The 20,765-nt window shown below is 41.5% G+C and overlaps 1 long non-coding RNA gene across 1 annotated transcript in view; it reads right to left on the minus strand.

Moving 5' to 3' along the window:
• Nucleotides 1-288: 288 nt before the first annotated feature.
• The window catches only part of LOC123328203, an 80,597-nt gene continuing 60,120 nt past the window's right edge, over nucleotides 289-20,765 (minus strand). The window contains exon 3 of the long non-coding RNA XR_006542992.2: nucleotides 289-5,500. This is a non-coding gene — a long non-coding RNA (uncharacterized LOC123328203). The remainder of the gene's footprint in view (nucleotides 5,501-20,765) is intronic.

The raw sequence follows: 20,765 nt of genomic DNA on the forward strand, positions 1-20,765 counted from the left end.
GTGGGAGAACTGGGTTCGATCCCTGGGTTGGGAAGATCCCCTGGAGAAGGAAATGGCACCCCACTCCAGTACTCTTGCCTGGAAAATCCCATGAACGGAGGAGCCTGGTAGGCTACAGTCCATGGGGTCGCAAAGAGTCAGACACGACTGAGAGACTAAACTTTGACTTTTCACTTTCTCATACCTATAATATACCAAGTGCTCTGTGCTCTCTTGTGTCCAGCTCTTTGCAACCCTTTGGACTGTAGCCCGCCAGGCTCCTGTGTCCATGGGACTTTCCAGGTAAGAATACTGGAGTGGGTTGCCATTTCCCCCTCTAGAGGATCTTCCCGATTCAGGGATCAAGCCTGTGTCTCATATCGCAGGCAGATTCTTAACCGCTGAGCCATTGGGGAAGCCCTGATAATTTTATTGCTATCACTGTATTTGGATTTGTCACATGTCAGCATTCCTTTCTAGACCATGTTTCTGGAGCACAGGAAGCCAGGTGTTACCCCTTATTAAAATACAGTTCTTTATCCCTGCCAAAGCCTTGTATCAGCAGGTACTCAATAAGTGTGTTGAATTGAACTGAAACTAAAAGGATAGGAGAGATTGTTATATAGAAATGTTTCTGCACATGGATCTGCTTTTACATAATCCCACATGGAGCGATCAATGGTAATTCAGCCACTGAGACAACCTCCCACACAATACGTACTTTTCCTCTCTCAAAAAGAAACCTCTCTCCCAGACCGGGCTGCCATCCTATTATTTAAGCCCAGCCATGCTCTCTTTCTCTGCTAGACTCTTCACATAGTGATGCCCATAATTCTGCAGGCTAATTTTCTAACAGTGAGTTTGCTGTGTCAGAGAGATTTTCCATTCTCACCAGCACTGTGCATTTATCTGCCTTTGCCAATCGGTTTCATGAAATACGGCATCTTTTTGTTTTAGGTTGCATTCTTTATTTTCAGTGCTCCGTCTTGTCTCCTTCCTGTACCTTCCTCGTCCACATACTTGTAGCTGTCCCTAGAGACAACGCTTTCCTACATTATTGTTTTCTTACATTAACTCAATGAAATAAATACATAATTGTCTTCAACTATCCAGGGACGTGATTGTCCACTTAGGGAGAGATCAAAGTCAGATCAAGAAAAGCCTGCCTCCTCCAACTTCATGGGCCATTTGCCCAAAAGGGCAAGGACACCTGAGGCAATTACCTAAGTAGTTCAGTTCATCACCCTTACCTGGTTAATTCCAACTCAACTTTCAGAACTCACTTCAAAAGTCAGTTCCTCAGGTAAACCTTTGCTAACCCCCAGATGAGTTCAGGCTGCCCTGTTCTTAAGATCTGTAATCTATGTGAGGACAAGGGGCTGGTCTTTTTTGGCTCATCATCTCTTATCACAGTGCTTAGCACCTGGTGAGAGCTCAATAACAATATTTTGTGAAATAAAGAAAACTACCCATCAGTAATTTAAAAATGAAATCCTCACACAGTGGTTCTCAGCCTTGGCTGCACATTAGAATCATCTGTGAAGTTGTGTTTTTAAACAACACTAATGTCTCTCCCTACCAAGTTGTTCTTTAGCCGCTAAGTCGTGTCTGACCCTTTTGTGATCCCATGGACTGTAGCCCGCCAGGCTCCTCTGTCCATGGGATTCTCCAGGCAAGTATACTGGAATGGGTTGCCATTTCCCTCTCCAGGGGATCTTCTCAACCCAGGGATTGAACCCACATCTCCTGCACTGTAGGCAGATTCTTTGAACCATTTGGGAATGACCCCCATAGACTTAAAAAAAAAAGACCATAGACTTAAAAAAAAAAAAACACGCTCTATTTTTTCAGAATAGTTTTAGGTTTTCAGGGAAATTAAGAGGAAGGTACAGAGATTTTTCCATAAACCATTTCACTTATATATAAGCATATATAAATGTAAATATATATAAAATCATAATCAAATATATTTTGCCATTATTGTTTTCAACAAACTATTAAACAATTAAGACTAAGAAAATAATAATAATATTATTTAATGATAAGTAATAAATTTTTAAAAATAAGGAAAATGATAGTTTTTGTTTTACCATTATTTAATCCTTCTTTGATGTTCTTCCTTTCTTAATGTCGATCATGTTTTCTGTCCTATATTATTTTCATTCTCTCTAAAGAACTTTTTAAACAATTTTTGAAGGAAAATCCACTGGCAGCAAAGTCCCTCAGTTGTGTTGGTCCAAGAAAACCTTTATCTATCCTTCGCTTTTGAAGAATAATTTCACACAGTACAGAATTCTAGGTTGGTGGGAGTTTTCACTCAACATTTTAAATATTTCGTTCCACTGTTGTCTTGCTTTCCTGGGTTCTGAAGAGATAGTAGGTGTAATTCTTATCTTTCATCCTTTATAGATAAGATCGCTCCCCCAGTTCCTTTCAGGATTTTTTTTTATCTTTGATTTTTGTAATGAGAAAATCATGTGCCCAGGTGTAGGGTGTTTTGTTTACTATTTACTTCTTTATATATTTATTTTTCTGCTTCGACTCAGTCACGGCACTCACGATCTTCCGTTGTGGTGCGCTGGCTTCTCTCTAGAAGCCGTGTGTGGGTTTAGCTGCCCTGCGGCATGTGGGATCTCAGCTCCCCAACCAGGGATGAAACATGCAATCCTTCACTGGAAGGTGGATTCTTAACCAGTGGACCACCAGGGAAGGCCCTGTAGGGTGTTTTTTGGCATTTATCCTCTGTGGTTTGATGTCTGACATTAATTGGGGGAAATTCCCGGTCATGGTTTCAAGTATTTCTTCTGTTCTTGTCTCCCTTTCCTCTCCTTCTGGTATTTCCATTAAGTGTGTTACACCTTTCAGAGTTGCCCCACAGCCTTTGAATATTCTGTTCTGTTTCTTAGTCTCTGTTTTCTTTGCTTTTCATCTCAGAGGATTCTATTGAGAGATCCTCACACTCAGAGATTCTTTCCTCAGCTGTGTCCAGTCTACTAATGAGCCCATCAGAGACATTCATCATTCCTGTAAAAGTGTTTTCTATCTCTAGCATTTCTTTTTGGTTCTTTCTTAGGATTTCCATCTCTCTGTTTACATTGCCCCTCTGTTTCTGCATGCTGATTACTTTATCCATTAGAGCCCCTAACATATTAATCATAGTTATTTTAAATTCCTGAATTGATAATGTCAACATTCCTGCCATGTCTGGCTCTGATGCTTGGTCAGTCTCTTCAAATTTTTGCCTTTTGGGGTGGTTTGTAAGCTTTTTCTTGATAGCTGGAGATGATGTACCGGGTAGAAGGAAGTGCTGGGCCTTTAGTGATATGAGGGGAAGTGGTGGGCATATGAGAGGATTTCTATAGTCCTGTGATTATGTCTCAGTCTCTTAGTGAGCCTCTGCCGCTGGACTGGGAACTTCTCAAGTGTTTCTCATTCCTGCTCCCCACCCTCTTAGGTGGAACAGGCTGCCTAGACTGGGCTGGGGTTGGGTTCTCCCATAACTGAGCAGGTTCAGCTATGCCCTGCTTACGTAGTTTCTCCTGAGGACAGGTGTTAAGAAGCACAGAGTGCTCTGGTATATTCAGAATGGTTCCTTCTCCTGTCCGGCTCCAGGAAGCCGGAGGGGATTTTTCTGTGCTGTTTACTGTGGGAACCTGATCAAGCTCCTGCAGGCACATCCCAGAATATTGTGGCGGTTGCACTATGGCTGGGTGCCCATTCACCAGTTACAGCGCAGGTTTTCCCGGCCAGCACTGACTCCTGTAGCTGTCTCGGCTGGGGAACGAGTCTCTGCTCCGTTAAGCTATTATTCTCTGTAATCTTGGGAGCAGCGGTTTACTGTGTCCTGCCTCTCTTAGGCATCCTAAAAGAATTGTTGGTTGTTCAATCTGCTCAGCTTTTCACATGTTGTCAGGACAGAGTAATGCTTATATGCAGAACTAGCAACTGGAAGTCCTGTGAGAATCTCAGGGCGATCCTTAACAGGTAGCCAGGGCTAGGAAAACTGATGACCAGTGCCAACAACCTCTCCAACAGGGAAGATCATTGGCCACCAGGTGGCACCCAAACAACACCCATGGCTCCAAGAACATTGGGCTAGATTCTCCTGGATTAATAAATTCATCTCTTCGGTGCAAGGTTTAGACACACACTTTAGCGCTTTAAATGCCAATCCATCAAAGATCATGACGGTTATATGAATAGTGATTTAAACATAAAAAATAATAAAGAACAGCTCTCACTCTGACATTTGCCTCAGCCCAGGATACCTAGAGTTTTTCTGTTTGCCATTTTCTGATAAAGTTGACTGAGCTAGGCTAAGGATGGGTCTTAGGCTTGAAACTGCTTTGTCATGTGGAAAAAATGGAAGGGAGTCTTGGAGGCAGGGTGTTCCCTTGTGGCTACTGCCTTGCCTGGATGAGGCAACATGAGGTTTTTTATTCTTCTCCAACAGACAGCAGAATGAGCTCTGTGGACTGCATTGTTTTGTCTTAACACAGTGGATGGTGGGAAATTCATGGTGAGAAGCGTGTGGAATGGTTAGGCCTGGGAGGCAATAGCCATCTTTCCTTTTGCCTGCCACAAAATCAAGTCCATCCTTCAGTCTTAACTGCTTAGTCTCAGAGTTTAAGGCAAGCACTACTCAATGTGTCACCTTCAAGACGTAGCTATATCCCCAACACTAGCCATCATGTTGCTGGCAACAGTATTATGCCAGAATGCCCAACTTTGTGCCTGCTTATTTACTATCTTATTTTCAGCGCCTTCCGTGGGCCAGGCCTATGTGAAAGATTTGAGTACGCCCACACATTAACTCCCTAGACTGTGAATGCCAACCTGCAAAATAGCTATTACTAGCCCATTTTACAGATGAGAAAGCTTAAGCTCAGAGATGCTAAGTAATTTGACTGCAGGCACATGCATCTTTTGATTCTGAGGCCAGGGATATAACCAAGTCAGAGAGACCTGGGATCAAATCCCAGCCATGCCACTGACTGGCTGTATAAACTTGGCACACCTGTCATCTTCCTGGGGTTTCATTTCTTCATCTGTAGGATGGATTGTTATAGAAATCAGACAACGTACAGGAAAGTAGCTAGTAAGGTACCCAAACATGGCAGGCACTTCATAAATTAATCTGTTCATTTTCCCTTCCTCCCTTATTCTTTCCAGCTGGAATAAGGTGGGTGATCAGATGTGAGCTCAAAAAGGGAGTGAGGTCCACAATTCCAGCACCTTTGAAGTACTCTGAGCACTCAGTGCTACATGGTGACACTCCTTTCCTGATTGGACAATGAAGCCCTTTCTCACATGTGCCTTCTATTACATAAAAAGGGAAGTATCAGAATTTCCACATGGTGAATGTGCTGAGCTACTGAAACACTTTTACCAAGGCAGGAAACTTCTTCCCAGGAAATCCATGGTTTTTCAAATGTCCGGCACAGTTTGAATGCCCAGAGGCAGGAGATGGACTAGGCCAGCATGAGGTCAGGGTCTTCCACGGTGTTCTGCTTGCAAACCCCTAAAAGAATTGTACACTTTTAAAAAGTTGATCTCAGAAACTTTTGTTATTTCTTGCATATCACAGAAGTTGACATTTTAACAAAAACCTTTCACATTCTTTTAAATACACACAATGGAAAATAAATACTATGCAATTTGATTCCCATTGTTGTCCATTTAAAACATGAATGAACTCATCTTTAACAGTCAAAAATTCCACATAATTTTTTTTCTTGAACTCAGAATTTTGCATAAAAATAGCTTTATATCTCAAAGTTTTAAAAACTGATTACCTTATCATCCTTATCTGCAACTAAGACATGGGAAAATAGATTTAAATTTTTTAGTTTCAAATGACCATGGAGCTCTAAATGTTAAAAAAAAAAAATTCTAGATTGAGTTATCATTGCCATTAATATTAGCATGTGCTCTGCTGTGCTGTGCTTGGTTGCTCAGTCGTGTCTGACTCTTTGCAACCCCATGGACTGTGGCCTGCCAGGCTCCGTTGTCCATGGGGATTCTCTAGGCAAGAATATTGGAGTGGGTTTCCTAAGCCCTCCTCCAGGGATCTTCCCAACCCAGGGATCCAACCCAGGATTCTCGCATTGCAGGCCGATTCTTTACCATCTGAGCCACCAGGGAACCCAAGAATACTGGAGTGGGTAGCCTATCCCTTCTCCAAGGGAAATTCCCAACCCAGGAATCAAACTGGGGTCTCTCACATTGCAGGCAGAGTCTTTACCAGCTGAGCTACCTGGGAAGCCCCTAATATTAATAAGAGCCTGGCAGGCTACAGTCCATGGGGTTGCAAAGAGTCAGACATGACTGAGCAACTTAGCACAGCACAGCACATGCTAATATTAATGACAATGATAACTCAATCCAGAACTCAATCTCCAACTGTGGGAAAGAATTCCTTAGAAGAAACAGAGCAGCCCTCATAGTCAACAAAAGTTCAAAATGCAGTATTTGGGCACAATCTCAAAAAATGACAGAATGATCTCCATTCATTTCCAAGGCAAGCCATTCAACATCACAGTAATCTAAGTCTATGCCCCAACTGGTTGGGGTATGCGCCAACCAGTAATGCCAAAGAAGCTGAAGGTGAATAGCTCTATGAAGATCTACAAGACCTTCTAGAACTAATACCCAAAAAAAGATGTCCTTTTCATCATAGGGGACTGGAATGCAAAAGTAGGAAGTCAAGACATAACTGGAGTAACAGACAAATTTGGCCTTGGAGTACCAGATTGAAGCAGGATGAAGGCTAACAGTTTTGTCAAGAGAATGCACTGGTCATAGCAAACACTCACTTCCAGCAACATAAGAGAAGACTCTACACATGGACATCACCAGATGGTCAATACTGAAGTCAGATTGACTATATCTTTGTAGCCAAAGATGGAGAAGCTCTATACAGTCAGCAAAAATAAGACCGGGAGCTGACTGTGGCTCAGATCATGAACTCCTTATTGACAAATTCAGACTTAAATTGAGGAAAGTACGGTAAACCACTAGGAATTTCAGGTATGACCTAAATCAAATCCCTTATAATAATGCAGTGGAAGTGACAAACAGATTCAAGGGATTAGATCTGATAGACAGAGTGCCAGAAGAACTATGGATGGAGGTTCATGACACTGTACAGGAGGCAGTGATCAAGACCATCACCAAGAAAAAGAAATGTAAAAAGGCAAATGGTTGTCTGAGGAGGCCTTACAAATAGCTGATAAAAGAAGAGAAGTGAGAGGCAAAGGAGGAAAGGAAAGATATACCCATTTGAATGCAGAGTTCCAAAGAATAGCAAGGAGAGATAAGAAAGCGTTCCTCAGTGATCAATGCAAAGAAATAGAGGGGAAAAATAGAATAGGAAAGACTAGAGATCTCTTTAAGAAAATTAGAGCTACCAAGGGAACATTTTATGCAAAGATGGGAACAATAAAGGACAGAAACAGTATGGAACTAACAGAAGCAGAAGATATTAAGAAGTGGCAAAAATACACAGAAAAGCTACACAAAAAAAGATCTTCATGACCCAGACAACCACAACAGTGTGATCACTCACTTAGAGCCAGACATCCTGGAATGCGAAGTCAAGTGGGCCTTAGAAAGCATCACTACGAACAAAGCTAGTGGAGGTGATGGAATTCCAGTTAAGCTATTTCAAATTCTAAAAGGTGATGCTGTGAAAGTGCTGCACTCAATATGCCAGCAAATTTGGAAAACTCAGCAGTGGCCACAGGATTGGAAAACGTCAGTTTTCATTCCAATCCCAAAGAAGGGCAATGCCAATGAATGCTCAAACTACCACACAATTGCACTCATCTAACACACTAGCAAAGTAATGCTCAAAATTCCCCAAGCCAGGCTTCAACAGTACGTGAACCGTGAACTTTCAGATGTTCAAGCTGGTTTTAGAAAAGGCAGAGGAACCAGAGATCAAATTGCCAACATCTGTTCGATCACAGAAAAAGCAAGAGAATTCCAGAAAAACATCTATTTCTGCTTTACTGACTAAACCAAAACTTTTGATTGTGTAGATCACAACAAACTGTGGAAAATTCTGAAAGAGATGGGAATACCAGACCACCTTACCTACCTTCTGCAAAAACTGTATGCAGGTCAAGAAGCAACAGTTAGAACTGGACATGGAACAACAGACTGGTTCCAAATAGGGAAAGGGTTACATCAAGGCTGTATATTGTCACCCTGCTTATTTAACTTAGATGCAGAGTACACCATGCGAAATGCCAGGCTGGATGAACCACAAGCTGGAATCAAGATTGCTAGGAGAAATATCAATAACCTCAGATATGTAAATGACACCACCCTTATGGCAGAAAGTGAAGAAGAACTACAGAGCCTCTTGATGAAAGTGAAAGTGGAGAGTGAAAAAGTTGGCTTAAAACTCAGCATTCAGAAAACTAAGATCATGGCATCTGGTCCCATCACTTCATATCAATACATGGGGAAACAATGGAAACAGTGAAAGACTTTCTTTTCTTGGGCTCCAAAATCACTGCAGATGGTGACTGAAGCCATGAAATTAAAAGACATTTGCTTCTTGGAAGAAAAGCTATGACCAACCTAGACAGCATATTAAAAAGCAGAGACATTACTTTGCTGACAAAGGTCCATCTGGTCAAAGCTGTGATTTTTCCAGTAGTCATGTTTGGATGTGAGAGTTTGACTATAATGAAAGCTGAGCGCCAAAGAACTGATGCTTTTGAACTGTGGTGTTGGAGAAGACTCTTCAGAGTCCCTTGGATGGCAAGGAGATCCAACCAGTCCATCCTAAAGGAAATCAGTCCTGAATATTCATTGGAAGGACTGATGCTGAAGCTGAAACTCCAATTCCTTGGCCACCTGATGCAAAGAACAGACTCATCAGAAAAGACCCTGATACTGGGAAAGATTGAAGGCAGGAGGAGAAGGGGACGACAGAGGATGAGATGATTGGATGGCATCACTGCCTCAATGAACATGAATTTGAGCAAGCTCTGGGAGTTGGTGATGGACAGGGAAGCCTGGCATGCTGCAGTCCACAGGGTCACAAAGAGTTGGACATGACTGAGAGACTGAATTGAACTGATTAGATTGAGACAAAGATTAACACAACTTCTGTTCCTCTTTCCATCTCTATATGTGTAAATCATTAGAAAATATGTTTATATATATATATATATATATATATATATATATATATCAGTGGGTGGAAATGGGAGAAATTTTACTACATAATGTCATGCAGCTTTTTAAACAGTCTTAAGTTATATATCAAAATCCCATTGTAATCTAATGCCATGCTGTGTCCCTAACACATATATGTCTAACTAATGAAAAACACAAAGCCTTGACTTCAATTTATGGGTTCTTGATTAATATTAATAACTAATACTTCAGAGTACCCTTTGGTGCTCTGGAGGCAAAGAACCATAGTAAGAAGGGAAAAGGGTGTATAAAGTCCCTTTCTTCTGTAAAGTGAGTGAGGCAGGATTATAAAGGAAGATGAAAGGAAAAGATTCATGATGCAGGGGTTGTGGCCACACTACAAGGCAGATATAGGGCTCTGTTTTCCTGTTGACAATGAGCTGGACTAAGGACATGGACTTGTACTATGGAAAGTGAAATAGACCGAAACAGTCTTTAATGTAAAGCAAAAATGGACAGAACTACAAGGATAAATAGACAAATCTTTTATTTCAATGGAATATTTTAGTATATTCATCTCAGTAATTAATAGGACATGCAGACAAATAAATCAACAAGGGATACAGATTTGAATAGCTCATGTAACACACTTGACGTAATGCACATGTGTAGACCCACAACAACCATCTGCAAAATATACATCCTTCACATCACACCTGGAATATTTAGAAAAATTGCCTATACAGTAAGGCTATAAGTCAATTTCAAAAGGATTAGCTATAATGCCATTAAGATACGAATCAGTAATAAAAACATAATGGAAAATCCATCCTCCCCTGTGACACGTGGAGAGAAGAAGCACAGCTGGTGACCTCAGAGATGTCAAAGCTGTAACTTCTTCCCATGGGAACATATTAGAATGTGTCTGAGGATTTGTCCACTCAGAGTCCCAGAATTCTTAAGTAATCCTCAGTCCAAATCAATAAGAAAACAACAACCCAGTAGGGAAGTGGGCAAAGCCTTGAGGAAGGAGTTCTCAAATGAAGAAATCCAAAAGTCCAGTACACAAGGTTCAGTGTGAGGAAAATGCAAAGTAACATCACAATTAGATATCACAGAATACTGGTCAGATTGGCAAAAATTCTAATGACTATTAAGCAAACCCACTCCAGAATTCTTACCTGGAAAATCCCATGGACAGAGGAGTCTGGCGGGCTACAGTCCATGGGGTTGCAAGAGTTAGACATGACTTAGCAACTAAACCACCACCACCATCATCAAGCCAATGAGAGTAATTTCATACAGTTCTGGTGGGGAGGAGAACTGGAGCTTAACTTCAAACACCAGTTTAGCATGATCTAATAAACTTGAAGATGCCCACAGACAATGATTCAGCTGTTCCACTCCCTGAGAAACTTGTGCTCATGTGTCCTAGGAGACATGCACAAGCATTGTTCACGAATGCCCCATACCAGAAACAACCCAAATGTCCATCACCAGGAGAAGAGGCAAATAAATTGTATTGGAACATCCGATAAAATGCAATGCTACATTGAAATCTATGAATGCATATTACAAAGTTCAAATGAATCCAGTTTGCTTTTCAGTAAACTCTACTGAATCTAACATACATACAGAAAGGTACACAAGTTATCATTGTATAGCTCAATGGATTTTCACAAAGTGAACATAGTCATGTAACCAACACCCCAAAAGCTATATATTACCCCATTAGATGATGAGTTTCTTTAGAGCAGAGATAATAATCCCTTATATTTTCATTACCTTTTGACTTTATAATACCTTTTGTACACTCTATCTCATTTAACCCTCATAATAATCCTAAATGTAGACCAAGCAGGTATTATCAATACATATCTCTCTGTTGTGGAAATTGACTCTCAAAACAGCTGAAAGTCTTGGCCAGTCAGGTGGATACCAGATGGGCCAAAATGAGTATGCCCAGATCTCCTTGGCCTTAATGCATAACTCTTTCTCCTACATAATACTGATCTGGTCAACTGGACTCATTAGCCTCCAAACGGCATCTTCCAGTTCCAACAACCCATAATGTTTTGGGATCATAGACTTCAAAAAGGAGTTAAATATGACCTATCTGGGACCAGAAGGAGGCAAATGCAATGTGGTTTCCCTGCTGGCTCAGCAGTCAAGAATTCACCTTTCAATGCAGAAGATGCACATTTGATCCCTGGGTCAGGAAGATCCTCTGGAGAAGGAAATGGCAACTTACTCCAGTATTCTTGCCTGGGAAATTCTATGGACAGAGAAGCCTGGCTGGCTGCAATCCATGGGGTTGCAGAGAGTTGAACAAAAGAAAGTTGAAGAATTGATGCTTTTGAACTGAGGTGTTGGAGAAGACTCTTGAGAGTCCCTTGGATTGCAAGAAGATCCAACCAGTCCATCCTAAAGGAAATCACTCCTGATTATTCATTGGAAGGATTGATGCCGAAGCTGAAGCTCCAATACTTTGGCCACCTGATGTACAGAACCGACTCATTGGAAAAGACCCTGATGCTGGGAAAGATTGAAGGCAGGAGGAGAAGAAGATGACAGAGGACAAGATGGTTGGATGGCATCACTGCTTTGATGGACATGAGTTTGAGTAAGCTCTGGGAGTTGGTGATGGACAGGGAAGCCTGGTGTGCTACAGTCCAATGGGTCACAAAGAATCGAACACAACTGAGTGACTGAACTGAACTGAACTAGTGACTAAACAACAACAACAAAGTGTACCAAGCAGTCCTTGATTAAACAATGTGCTCATGGGCTTGGGAAAAGCTCCTAGAATCCTCCATTTTAATGTCAATGTGCTATATTTTTTTCCCTTTTTAAAACTGAAATATAGTTGATGTACAATATTATGTTAGTTTTAGGTATATTACACAGTGATCTTACATTTGCATATATTTACCACAACGAGTCTTGTAACCATCTATCCCCATACAATGTTACTACATTATTGACATATTGCTTATGCTATGTATTACATATTCATGACATTTATTTTATTACCAGAGATTTGTGCGTCTTAGTCCTCTTCACCTATTTTGCTCTCCCCTCCACTTCCTCTCTTCTGGCAATCACCCATTTGTCCTCTGAGTCTTTTCATTTTGTTTCATTGGTTGGCTTGTTTTGTTTTTGTTTCCACATATAAGTGAGCTCATATGATATTTATCTTCATCTGACTTGTTTCTTTAGCATAATACCCTCTAGGTTCATCCAAGTTGTCACAAATGGCAGGACTTCATTATTTCTTATGGCTGAGTAGTATTTCATTGTGTGTGTGTGTGTGTGTACATACACATACCACATCTTTTTTATCTATTCATATATTGATGGATACATAGGTTGTTTCTGTATCTTGACTGTTGTGGATAATGCTGCAGTGAACATATGGGAACATATGTCTTTTCAAATTAATATTTGGGGTGGGGGGGGGGGGTTGAAAAATACCCAGACGTGGAATTGCTGGACTGTATGGTACCTCTTTCAGGATCTGGAATAGCTCAACTGGAATTCCATCACCTCCACTAGCTTTGTTTGTAGTGATGCTTTCTAAGGCCCACTTGACTTCACATTCCAAATCCTGAAAGATGATGCTGTGAAAGTGCTGCACTCAATATGCCAGCAAATTTGGAAAACTGAGCAGTGGCCATAGGATTGGAAAAGGTCAGTTTTCATTCCAATCCCAAAGAAAGGCAATGCCAAAGAATCCTCAAACTACCGCACAATTGCACTCATCTCACACGCTAGTAAAGTAATGCTCAAAATTCTCCAAGCCAGGCTTCAGCAATATGTGAACCGTGAACTTCCTGATGTTCAAGCTGGTTTTAGAAAAGGCAGCCAACATCTGCTGGATCATAGAAAAAGCAAGAGAGTTCCAGAAAAACATCTATTTCTGCTTTATTGACTATGCCAAAGCCTTTCACTGTGTGGATCAAATAAACTGTGGAAAATTCTTCAAGAGATGGGAATACCAGACCACCTGATCTGCCTCTTGAGAAATTTGTATGCAGGTCAGGAAGCAACAGTTAGAACTGGACATGGAACAACAGACTGGTTCCAAATAGGAAAAGGAGTTCGTCAAGGCTGTATATTGTCACCCTGTTTATTTAACTTATATGCAGAGTACATCATGAAAGAAACACAAACTGGAATCAAGATTGCCGGGAGAAATATCAATAACCTCTGATATGCAGATGACACCACCCTTATGGCAGAAAGTGAAGAGGAACTCAAAAGCCTCTTGATGAAAGTGAAAGAGGAGAGTGAAACAGTAGGCTTAAAGCTCAACATTCAGAAAACGAAGATCATGGCATCCGGTCCCACCACTTCATGGGAAATAGATGGGGAAACAGTGGAAACAGTGTCAGACTTTATCTTTCTGGGCTCCAAAATGACTGCAGATGGTGACTGCAGCCATGAAATTAAAAGACGCTTACTCCTTGGAAGGAAAGTTATGACCAACCTAGATAGCATATTCAAAAGCAGAGACATTACTTTGCCAACAAAGGTTCGTCTAGTCAAGGCTATGGTTTTTCCTGTGGTCATGTATGGATGTGAGAGCTGGACTATGAAGAAGGCTGAGCACAGAAGAATTGATGCTTTTGAACTGTGGTGTTGGAGAAGACTCTTGAGAGTCCCTTCGACTGCAAGGAGATCCAACTAGTCCATTCTGAATGAGATCAGCCCTGGGCTTTCTTTGGAAGGAATGATGCTAAAGCTGAAACTTCAGTACTTTGGCCACCTCATGCGAAGAGTTGACTCATTGGAAAAGACTCTGATGCTGGGAGGGATTGGGGGCAGGAGGAGGAGGGGACGACAGAGGATGAGATGGCTGGATGGCATCACTGACTCCATGGACGTGAGTCTCAGTGAACTCTGGGAGTTGGTGATGGACAGGGAGGCCTGGCGTGCTTCGATTCACGGGGTCACAAAGAGTCGGACACGATTGAGCGACTGATCTGATCTGATCTGATGGTACCTCTAATTTTTTGAGGTATTTCCATACTGTTTTCCATAGCGGCTGCACCAGTTTACATTCCCAACAGCGCATGAAGCTTCTCTTTTCTCCATATCCTTTCCAACATTTGTCATTTGTTGTCTTTCTGATTATAGCCTTTCTGAAAGGTGTAGAATGATATCTCATTGTGGTGAACAAAATTCTTTTACATGTTATGTTTTGAGTAAAAATTCATGAATAATATATAATTTATTGTATGTAAATTATACCTCAATTAAGTTGATTTTCTAAAAAAAATGATTCATACCACTGGTAGTCCCTTGGGTGGTTAGCGCAGTCTGGACCCTTCTCACTGGTTCAGTAGTGGCCACACGATGGTAGACTTGAAGTCCAGGACAAGATCTATGACATGAGAACTTTAACTGTGAGGCTCAAGAAAATACTTGAATAAATGTAAATTTACCACATGCATGAGAAGAATCAATCAATATGTCAAAGATGTCAATATTCTTTAAGTTAACACGGGTTTTTCATCTTTTATGTGTGTATAGACAGGCTGGTTCTAGTTTTGTTTTTTTTTTCGGCTGCACTCGTCTTCATCGCTGTTCATGGGCTTTCTCTAGCTTCAGCAAGCAGGCGCTATGCCCTAGTTGCAGTGTGCAGTCCTCTCATCGCAGTGGCTTCTCCTGTTGCGGAGCGTGGGCTCCAGGGTGCGTGGTCTTCAGTAGTTGTGCCACAGGGGCTCAGTAGTCGTGGCTCACGGACTCTAGAGCATCAGGGTCAGTAGCTGCGGTGCACAAGTTTTGTTAGCCAGCAGCATGTCAGATCTTCACTGACCAGGGATCGAACCTGTGTCCCCTGCACTGCAAGGTAGATTCTTAACCACCGGATCACCAGGGAAACCCTTAGTTTTTATTTTTAACAATAAGGCAATAAATAAGCAATAATATTCAGAAGAATTCTGATAAAAATAATGAGGGACCAATATTCCTTTCACTTATTTTAGTATAGTAATTTAAAAGGTGGTACTGAAATCAATGGAAAATAATAGAAGATTCAAGAGATCTAAATTCAAAAATGTGGTAATAATTATAGTTTATAATTATAAATATAAATATAAAATATAAATAATTATAGATTATAGTTCTAATCAGTGGGGAAAAGATGAATTATTTAACAAATGGTATTGCAACATTTGGGTAGCCATGCAGCTTACACAAGGACAAATGACAAATGGATCAAAATGTATGTATAAAAATGGAAGAAACAATCAAAGTACTAGAATAAATAACGATGAAAAAATTTCAGTGTAAGAGTGAGGAATCCTTTTCTAAAACACAAATCCAGAAGCCATGCAAAAAGTAGGGGGGATATATATACATGTACATACATATATGCATATATGATAAATCTGACTACACACACACCCAAAATACCATGAGAAAAATAAACATGCGAGTGCCAGAAATACTCAAAGTACAACCCAAAGGAACATATAAAGTACCGGTAGACAAATAACTCAGTAGAAAGATGGATAAAGGATTGGAACAGACAGTTCACAGATAAATAAAAATGCATTCATCTTAGACATATGAATCTATGCTTAACTTCTCTCTTTTTAAGGAAAAACAAATTAAAATCCCACTGAGATCTCACTTTTAATCTAGTAGGCTGGCAAAAATAAAAAAGATTGATAATACACTGGGATGGTAAAGATTCAAAAAACCCAGTTCTTTCACACAGTCTGTGAGGGACTGAAAACTGGTATGGCATTTATGGTGGATAATTTGGCAGTATCTATAAAAATCCTGACTATTCGTACCTTTTGACTTAGGATTTTTCTCTTCTCAGAACTGATCCTTGTAAATATTTTCACACATGGAAATTATACTATACCAGGTCATTCTATACAACATAGTAATATCAAAAGATCAGAAACCATCTAAATATCCATCAATAGGTGACTGGTTAAACAAAATGTGATACATACATACAGCGGAAAAATCACATAACTGTCAAAAATAGTAACAAGGCTTTTAATGTACTACTATGAAAATAAACCTCTCCAAGATAAATTAAGTGAAAAATGTGTAAGACTATGTACATGGTATTCTACCAGGAGGCTGCCAGGGATAGAAAATAGATACTTGTTGAGACACACTTATATGTATGCATATAAAATCTCCGATAGTCACAAGGACCTGACAATCACAGTTGCCTCTGGAGAGAAAGATGGACTGGAGGGTGGAAGGGAAGCGTTTTCACTGTATATAACCACTTATTGCTGTTTAATTCCAGACTACGTCATTGTATAACTTATTCATAAACATTTGTTGTCATTATTGTTCAGTTGCTAAGTCATGTTCGACTCTTTTGCAACCCTACGGACTGTAGCCCCTCCTGGGTCCTCTGTCCATGGGATTTCTCCAGGCAAGAATACTGGAGTAGTTGCCACTTCCTACTCCACGGAATCTTCCTGACCCAGGGATTGAATCTGCATCTCCTGCATTGGCAGGAAGATTCTTTACCCCAGAGCCACCTGGGAAGCCCTCATAAACACTTAAATATATGAAAATAAACATAAATCAAAGAGAACACAGGAGGCCAGTGAACAGAGCAGAGCCTACCAAATTCAACCAGTAGCCCCTACATAAGGCTGAGACTGAGTCAGCGAGTGAGGACAGTGAGGTTTGGGTGCATGTCAGAGAGGGTCCCCTGCCAGGCTCAGGTTGGAGGGGGCTCTCATAGAGAGTGACTGAGTGTTCCTGATCTGCCACCAGACCCCCGGGCTGGAGAAGCCACCTCTCACTGTCTGTGCCCCACGGAGCTGGACACTGTGGACCTGGGCAGGAGTGACAGGCTCTCAGGTAGGGCTCCTGACACCTGAAGGGGGCGCTCCCCCTCCAGCAGCTCTGGGCTTCTGTAGTATAACCCCCAACCCCAAAGGGGACTGCGTACCCGAGGACTGCACTCCTGGACCTTACCAGCCTCTGACTGGTGCCACTTGATTCCTCCTTCTTGGCAAGGGTCACCCCACGAGAAGACCCGCTTCTTCGGTGTGGTGAGAGCATTTACGATCTAGTCTTTTTTATTTTTTTTAATTTTTATTGGAATATAGTTGCTTTATAATGTTGTGGTAGTTTCTGCTGTACAGCAAAGTGAATCAGCTACGTGCGTGTGTGCGTGCTAAGTCACTTCAGTCGTGTCCGACTCTGTGCGACCCTATGGACTGTGGCCCACCAGGCTCCTCTGTCCATGGGATTCTCCAGGAAGGAATACTGCAGTGGGCTGCCATGCCCTCCTCCAGGGGATTTTCCCAACCCAGGGATCAAATCCGCATGTCTTATGTCTCCTGCATGAGCAGGCGGGCTCTTTACCACTAGCGCCACCTCTTTTTTTTTCTTTACTTTCCTTCCCATTTAGGTCACCACAGAGCACTGAGTAGAGTTCTCTGGCTATACAGTAGGTTCTCATTAGTAACCTTTTTTATATACAGGATCAAGAGTGTATATATGTCAGTCCCAATCTCCCAATTCATCCCAACCCACCTTCCCCCTTGGTAAGATCTAGTGTTTTAGCCTCCTTCCAACTGCACCCCTGCAGTGGTCTCCAAGGGGCTGATGCTTGTGGGGTGGGATGGGGGGCCGGGTCTGGCTTACCAAATCACACAGCAGACTCCCCATTATCCAGCCTCAAAGGCTCGCTCTTTCAGGACAGATGCAACGCTGCCTTAGTTTTACCCCATACAGGGTACACAGAAAAATCTGACCACCTCCTGGAATAGCCCTGGCCTAAACCACCCAGCAGGGGAGCTGCTGCAGAGGGGGTTGCCCAGCATCACAAGCTCCATCACCTCTGCTAGAAGCAGAGGAGTCCATCTGTAGACACTGCTGATGGACCTCTGTCCTCAGATTTCACCTACCTCACTGGGCCCTAAATCCTTTTCAGAGACACAGAATTAGATTAGTGATAATATTCAGTTCCTATCACATGGATACCATGACATCCATGTGTTCTCCAGAGGGCTCCCAGGAGGTGAGGGGTGAGCGGCGTCCGCATGGCCTGGAGCAGTGGCAACTGTACCCCTGACGGCTTCCCATGGATGCACTGGAGCTCACAGGCACTGGGCTACACGGGCTACAGACTCTACTACCTCCTTTCAGCTTAAGTAACCTGCCCCAAACGTGGCAAAATCGGGCCTACAAAAGGACCTTGGATCAAAGATAACACTAACAAAGCAAGCACAACTCAACAACAACAAAGGGGCAAACCTGACATATCTCCTGTGAGTTTACAAGGTCTGAAGCAGCAACCATCCAACAACCAGGTCTGACAGTCAGCCAAAAAGGCTTGAATTCATCAAATGTATTAATTTATACTATTAGAGGTATATTAATTTACACACATTATTATTAACTATCAACATCACCTCAAGTACACAAATGTAAAGCAAGACATTTCAATAGCTGTGTGCATGTTGGTTTAGGGGGAAAAGGCATCAGAAAACTTCCTTTTTAAAAAAAATCTCAAAATAATCTTTCATGTTAATAGCAAAATATAAATTATTCAATCTTGATTACGTTTGACTTAAGAGTATATGATATATTGTATATAGATTGTTGCTCCAAGTTGCTAAACATTTCCTGATTTTATTTCCAAAAAGACTTCCTAGTTAAAAAAGAAAAACTTTAGAAATAGTAAATGAGAATTAATGCCAGGGTGTTCCGAGTATCTTGCATCTGATTCATGAAACAAAAGAAAGGCCGTGTTCAACTCTCAAAATTTGGTGCCAATATTGCATATTCAACAATCTACTTAGAACATCCATTTAGCACATAATCTATAATTAAGTGTATAGTTTTTTAATCATTGTTCAATGCCAGGCCATGAACAGAAAATTAAAATAGTGAGAATTATATTGTTGTTCTGAAGAGAAGCAATTATCTTAATTATTTTTAAATTACCCCTTCACAAAATAGAAACAGAAATTCATTCTGTTGTATTTTTTAGGATCCAAACCCAGAAAACAAATTTATATGATAGGTGAATTATGTACTTAGAAACAGCTTAAATCTCAGAATCATTAAATTTAAATCATTAAATCTCATAAATCATATAAATACTTTTAATATCTGGCTTCAGAAAAGTATTTTGTTGTTCATTGAGCTGATCAGTCCACAGTTTGATATGACCAGATATCACCTCCTCCTCCAGCCTGCCAGGGTAGGAATGATGACTCTCTTCTTGCATGCTCATGACACTTCATACATAAATATAATATGGCACTGCCCACAGACAGCCTTCATCATGGCTCATTTTGCTTTGCAACTGACTAGATATAATTCTTCTAAGGCTGAATCCACTTTTCATTTTTTCCCTACATCTCCCAGAATGACTGATGTACAGTAGACATCAGTGAGTATATGTAAAATTAATGTATCTTACTGAACTACCTGTACCATTTATGAGGGTATATATTCTGTACTTGGGTATGATGGTCCAACCTATCTACCAAGTGATCTGCAAGACTAAGTCTTCAAGTGGGGCTCAGAGTAAGAGCAAATTCTTTAGTGGGTACAGGCTGTCACTCAGGCTTATGACACAACAGATTCAGTGGTACTCAAAGCTTTATTTTTATTTATTTTTGGCTGTGCTAGGTCTTCATTGCTGCATGCAAGCTTTCTCTCATTGCAGTGAGCAGAGGCTACTCTCTAGCTGGGAGCACAGGCTGATTGTGGTGGCTTATCTCGTTGCGGAGCATAGATCCAGTAGTTGTGGCGCATGGGCTTAGCTGCCCCACAGCACACAGGATTGTCCCGGACCAGGGATTGAACCCATGTGCCCTGCATTGGCAGGTGGTTACTTAACCACCGGGCCACCAGAGAAGTCCTCAAAGTTGTGTGGAATAGGAAATTCCAGTAAGAGAATCACAGCATAGTCCCATAGAGTTTTGAAGCAAAGCTGTGCCTTTCTGAGCTGATAACTATTCTCCCCCTGAGCAGACCCTGACTTGCCTCAAGGACCTCACAGAGTTTCAACACTCGGCTGTGTGTTTGGTTTCCCAAAAAGTCAACTCTGAGATAGAGAATGTCTGAGATGGAGATCTGAGACAGGAGGCACATTGGGGACTGCACTTGGGTACAGCAACTGTAAGAGACCATAAGAGTCAGGATTGGGCAAGAGGAGAAGTTGAATGGTGATGCAGTTGCAACAGAAGCCTCAACTGATCACACAGGGAGTTCTGGAGTAGAGCTGTCTCTATAGAGTTGTCTTGCCTTAAAGAGAAAAGGGAGCCAGATATTGCTACAACGACCAGGTACTGGATGTGGGCTTCCCCCAGAGAGGGGGGCAGAACTTTGAGCAAGTCTGCTTCCACAGGCTCTGGGACCCTGAGTGACAATGTGGCTTGAGCTTCCTATCATGAATTGAGTGCTCTCAAACCCGCTAAGCCATAAGGGTTGGTGCGAGCAGAAACAATTTCTTTTCATTGGAAGTGCTGTCTGTGAGATTAGGTTCAAGTACGTCTGGAAGAAACAAGCAAGTTACATCTATCACCATTTGCTACAGTGCGGCTCCTCCTTCAATTCACACCGCCATATGAGGACCTTCTATTGCCCAGCAGATGGGCAAAGTCGGACACGACTTAGTG

This window comes from Bubalus bubalis, chromosome 11 (assembly GCF_019923935.1).
Source record: "Bubalus bubalis isolate 160015118507 breed Murrah chromosome 11, NDDB_SH_1, whole genome shotgun sequence".
NCBI classification, from domain to species: domain Eukaryota; kingdom Metazoa; phylum Chordata; class Mammalia; order Artiodactyla; family Bovidae; genus Bubalus; species Bubalus bubalis.